The 6,000-nt window shown below is 42.3% G+C and overlaps 1 long non-coding RNA gene across 1 annotated transcript in view; it reads right to left on the reverse strand.

Moving 5' to 3' along the window:
• The window catches only part of LOC309797741, a 28,646-nt gene extending 23,180 nt beyond the window's left edge, over nucleotides 1–5,466 (reverse strand). Inside the window, exons 1-2 of the long non-coding RNA XR_014292786.1 lie at nucleotides 5,186–5,466; nucleotides 537–662 (exon numbers count right to left, since the gene is read on the reverse strand). This is a non-coding gene — a long non-coding RNA (uncharacterized lncRNA). The remainder of the gene's footprint in view (nucleotides 1–536; nucleotides 663–5,185) is intronic.
• Nucleotides 5,467–6,000: the final 534 nt, after the last annotated feature.

The following is a 6,000-nucleotide window of genomic DNA, read 5'->3' on the forward strand; positions in this document are numbered from 1 at the left end:
TTGGTGAGGAGTTTCAAAGCAATGGTTCAAGGTCAGGGTTGCTGATAAGGATTATGGTGTGTTCGGGGCCTGCAATCCTTTAATCTGGCCTCAGGTGGTCTCCTGATGAGCTTCTATGCTTCTCAAGGTTATCAAACTGTGACCTTCTCTCTAGAATGAAGGATGCTTCATCAAGTAGTTAACACCTTCCATTTGTTGGGGGTTTTAGTTCTGTAGAAGAGCTCAGTTATTGGTATATGTTTCCCTTGAGGCAGAACCAGGATCTTGTCCCAAAGCTGCACTATTGTTTCTTGACAGTTCCTCCCTTGTCTCTGCAGCCCCTCCCTTCCCTGATTAGCAACTATCTGACCCTACCCTTTGGAATTCAGGGAAGGTTGTGGAGGCTGAAGCCTAGTCCCTGCAAACAAGAAATGGGGGACACAGAAAGACTTTAGTGCCCAGGAGCCCCACAGGGTCCTGCTCAGTTTCACTTCTCTTTAGTCAAGAATATATATATGTCACCTTGTCTTGCTGTCTTTGGAATTCTTCATACTTACGTGAATTCCCCATGTGCACATAATAATTTAATTGTCTCTTGTTAATCTGCCTTATGTCATTTTCATTGCCAGCCAAAGAGCTAATGTTACCCAAAAACCTGGGTTTGCCTCTTGGTGGGTGTCAAGCTGAAAGGCACAACAAAAACAAAGATTGGGAGAAGAAAGGATTTGTTACTTGCAGCAAGTAAAGAGAACACCAGGGGTCTTTCCCAAAGCAGTGTCTTCCTGAACAGCAAAATTGGGGAATTTGTAAGCTAAGGGTATATGCATATTCATGAAGGGGTTTGGGTGGTCCACAGAGTCCAAGCTTTAGTGGACTGAAGTCATGAGGGTCAGAAAAGGTCAATATCATTATTCCTTATGTTCCCAGTTGATCAGGCTAATCTTTACCATTGAAAGAGAACTGGGAGTCTTTACAATTATCTTTGTTATTGTTACTTCTTTTACCTGAAAACAGTCCTTTGATTCTGCATTATTTTGTTCCCTTAAGATCATTAATTACTGAGACCCTTTCAACGGCAAGCATCCTGGCCAGGCTTACATTGCAAAATGGCTTAGGCCAAAAATGACTCCTAGATGTACATATTATTAAACTTTTGTTTTATTTTCTCCTGTTAATCAGTCTCACGTCAATTTAATTCTTAGACCAGCTAAAAGTGTTACCTGAAACACTTCTTTTGTTGAGCCAAAAGACACAACCAAGCCAAAGGGCAGGAGAAGGAAGGCTTTATTACTTGCAGCAAGTAAGGAGAACACCAGGGATTTTCCCAAAACGGTGGCTCCTTGAACAGCCAAATTGGGAAAGTTTTAAACTGTCAACTGAAAAAACAAAAAGCACAAACTGAGAGTTGTGAGTTAAGTTTTATTTGGGGCAAAATGAGGACTATAGCCAAGGAAACAGCCTCTCAGATAGCTCTGAGGAACTGCTCGAAAGAGTTAGGGGGAAGGTCAGCATGTATGTGATTTTGGTGAAGGGGGACACATGGAATCAGGGACACATTTTGGCAGAAATTTGCTGCTAGTCACGAAATGGTGGCTGCTAGTCACAAGGAGCAGATGTCTCCATTAATGATTTTAGTGCTTTTCTAGATATGAGAAGATAAAAGAAACTGGGCTCATAAAATCTTCTGAAACTATCTAACTATCTGAAGGCCTGTTCTGCCGGGTTTTCCCAGAGCATAGACTGCCTCATTCCTGATCTCTGTCCTGAATTTCATTCAGGGTGTGTTGAAGGTTGTGAAACAAAATTTATATTTTATGGCAAGACAAGAGAAATTTAAACATAAACTCTTCTCTGCCCTTTGGTCTCCTCTCTCCCCACACTGTGCATTGTGCATCTGCATTATACATTGACCAAACCTCCCCCATAGGCAGGGACACTTGCTCAACCATAAAGAGCAACATTCTCCTAACATCAACAAGACAACTCCCTCCTTAAGAGATAACATTTCTTCTTGACCTTGTAAGGGGTTACATGACCAGCAGGATGGCACTTAGATCTGAATTATGTAAACGTTCAATAACATGTCATTTGATGTACAGCCCTCGGTCTCAAAAAAAACTTATACACCTCCCTGGGTTTCTAATGGGCAGAACAGTTTTCAGAGTTTTCTGAGATGCTCTTCCCAGGTTATAATCCTCAAATTTGGCTCAAAGAAAAATTTCCAGTTCTCTTTTCGATCAAGTGATTACTTTTTTGTCAAGGTCAGAGACTACAGTGGCTAGTGACTTCATTCTTATAGAACCAGATGGTAAGGGACAATTTTATTTCACAAGATCATTAATTACTGAGACCTGTTCAAGAGCAAGCATCATGACCAGGCTGAGATCACAAATGATTTAGGCTTAAAATGGCTTCTCTTATGTTAAAAAGTTATATTTGATTCTTTTTCTTTGGGGACCCCCTGCTCCATTTGCCTACAGAAGGGCAGAGGAAAAGTTCTTCCTCTCTGACAGTCTTCATGACTGCCTGGAGAAACAATGATGGACTCAGGAGTTCTTCTCAGCCTCGATGTGCACAGAAATCTTTATGCCTATGGTAAAGGGGCATGGAAAGGAGAGGGTTCTCAATGTGTAGAAGTTCAGATGCTTTCAAAGGCAGGCAATGTGCCCTGCACTATAATGCCTGTTGGGCAGGAAGAAAGTTTCCTGTACCCTTCTAGATTTTTCTGGTTAGTCTAGGAATTAAATTGACATGAGACAGATTAAGATTAACAGGAGAAAATCAAACAAAATTTAATAATATGTATACATGGAAGAGACCCAGGAGAACTCAGTAAATCTCCCAAATGGCTGAAATCCTCACCTTAAATACCACTTTCAACTAAAGACAAACATGTTGGGTGTAGTGGTTTGGGACTTCAAAGGGGAGGAAGGCAATTCTTCCCCGGACCTCATACCTGAGGTCACCATACCTCAAGGGGAAATTCAGCTTGCACTGCAACTTCAACTAAAGAACAGTTCTTCGTGTAACACTGCCGGATATTGGAAGATACACAGGCCCCTCGGCCGACCGAAGGCATTCCTTCATTGAGGCCGTTCGCTAGTCGCAGAACACCCTGCTTTAAAAAGTTGATTCAGTTTAGGGCACAGTGGGTAGCTTGTGTCTCTTTTACTTGTTAGAAAACACACGTATTTAGGCTGCGTGTCAATCTAGACATGGCGTCTATAGCGAAAAGCCTGGTTTTCCCATTTTGAAAGCCCCATTCTTGCAGCCGGAAAAAACCTGAAAAACACTGTTGTTGCCGTGTTTCTAGTCCCTGCAGGCATGGCTCTGAGAAAAAAAAGAGTTTTCTCGAAAGAAAGAGGGTGCTTCCAGGTCCTGGGTGGCAGCTCTTCCTGCCCTGCTCTAGAGCTAAGGGGAATCTCAACGGGGGCCCTAGCCTCAACGTAAGGTCTTGATTTGGCATCCAGAAGGGTAGGCGTGAAGCAGGTTCCCTGAGGCCTTAGTCGCAGTTCTGCATTCGTTTAACGGCAGTAAGTGTCTAGAGACTCGTGGCCCCGTCGCGTCAGCGCCAGTTTCAGGACAAGAACTCTGAGGACCCGCCGGTTCCCCTGGGCTTGCTGGGCCACACTCAGACCCGTAGGCCCTTCAGGGTGCCCCAGGGTAGGCCGAGGGAAGGGTAACACACTGCAGTCTACCTTGGGGGAGCTTGATGTTGATGTTCCAACTACCGGGTTTTTGTTTTTGTTTTGCAAAAACCCCTAAATATCCTGTGCCCTCCCTTACCTCTTCAGAACAGTCCCTCAGAGCTATCTGAGAGGCTGTCTCCTGACTTGTCCTCAGTATGTCCTCCAAATAAAACATAATTCTCAACTTTTAGGTTGTGCATTTTTTTTCAGTCAACATTTAATTGTATGGCTCATGTAGGTACTATGCCTAAATGTAATGGGATGAGCTGTAAATTATTAAAACTAGATAAATTCTGTCAGCTCTACCACTAGCTGAGATCAGGCTTTCTTCTCTGGATACTTCTGTCATAGACCTTGGCAGATATGGGGTCTGTGTTGGTCTTAAAATTATTCTTAGAATTGTGGGGACTCATTCATTCTTTCAGCAAATTTTACTGCTTATATTCTATGTGTCAGTTACAGCGCTGGGTCTTGAAATACAGAAGTCAACACACGAAAAAACAAGGATAAAACACATTTTCTACCATATTAACTTTTTTCATTCATTAACTCATCCTTAAGTCATTCAACACGCATCTTCTTATTGAATACTGATGAGGGATCAAATGCTATGCTAAACACTGAGTATATAACTGCAAATGAGATGGATAGGCCCTGATTTTGATGTCACTACTATCTTTTGTTGTGTCATATAGTGGGACAGCTTCATTATTCCCTTTACCGTAAGTTTTGGTTTTTTTGCGCTACGCGGGCCTCTCACTGTTGTGGCCTCTCCCGTTGCGGAGCACAGGCTCTGGACGCGCAGGCTCAGCGGCCATGGCTCATGGGCCCAGCCGCTCCGTGGTATGTGGGATCTTCCCAGACGGGGGCACGGACCCGTGTCCCCTGCATCGGCAGGCAGACTCAACCACTGCGCCACCAGGGAAGCCCTACCCTAAGTTTTTATCACAAATTGCTAATGAAAATAAAACTGTTAGTGGAGTTTCAACATGCATAGGTAAATGAGAACACAGAACTCCCCTTTCGCATGCCCCATTCTCCTCCTTCTAACTCCCCATGTGAACTCACTTTGTGCCAAGACCAAGATGTGCCCCAATAAGAACCAAGCTGATTTCCTCACACTGACAGGGGCTATTGCTCACTTAGAAGACTTGATGCTTAAGTTTGATAAGCAACTAGAAGACCATGGAGACAACCTATAAAAATGATTTGTCTTGGGAGAAAATACTAAAAAGGGTTAATGTGCTGTTCCACATGTCTAACCTCCTGGGATTAAACCACAGGCACCAAGGTCACCAAGGGTACTTGGCAACAATGAGCTAAAAATGAAAAGAAAAGCATCATACTGTTATTGTATTCATCTTCCCCCAAGGCACTCTCTGATAAGCACCACAACCACTAAGGGAATTGAGAACAGCTTCCTTGTGGGGCATCTTTTTCCAAGAAGTTAAATCATATCCAGCTATCAGCACACCTTACTTAAGGTGATTGCAATGTATGAGATTAAATGTTCCTACCTGATTGGAAAACTTCTTGTCCTCAATTCATTGGCTATACTGGATTATTTTTCTTGGGTCAGACCTTCAGACTTCTACCAGAAATCGTTCCTTTGGGGAAACCAGGCCTTCCCAGAAACTCAGGAAACTGAAATGGAGACAGAAAGAGAGAAGGAAATTATTTGGACATATAGACCTCAATTGTTTGGTTTTAAGTAAACGTCCCAGCAAACATCTTCTAAATGGTATAATAACTTTAGGGAAATTCACAGTTTATAAGTTTGTGTACTCATAAACTGAACATATTATGATAAGAGTACAGGTTGCATTTTGTGTCTTCAACTCAAGCAAAGACTTCAAAAAAGTCCCAGTTATCCTTTGTTCATTAAGACACAAAGAAAGGGCAAAAAGGGCAAGTTTCTAAGTCTTTTTCTTTAAAATTTACTTCCTTTCTTCAGTCTTCATCAAGATCTTCAGGAAATTAACTTTACTAAAGTTAATTATTCATAAAATAAACATAGGAACCTGCAGAAGACTATTTCACAGAGACCTGTAATGTACAATATCCATTGCATACATGCACCATGAGCTTGTCTTTTCTAGCACTGGCATACACAAAACTCTGTGTGTGTGTGTGTGTGTGCACATGTGTGTCTTTTTTTGTGATGGAGCCATAGGGAGAAAATAAATCTATTGGCTGCAATTCAGCGATGTAGAAAGATTTAAGGGTAAAGGAAAAGGCTACATCAAGTGAAGCAATAAAGTCATGAGGTTGTGCTTCCATAATAATTACAATAGCAGTCTTCTGTAACCAAGGGAGCAGGCTCCTCAAATTA

The sequence above is a fragment of the Mesoplodon mirus genome (assembly GCF_964341445.2).
Source record: "Mesoplodon mirus genome assembly, contig: HAP1_SCAFFOLD_935, whole genome shotgun sequence".
Taxonomy (NCBI): Eukaryota; Metazoa; Chordata; class Mammalia; order Artiodactyla; family Ziphiidae; genus Mesoplodon; species Mesoplodon mirus.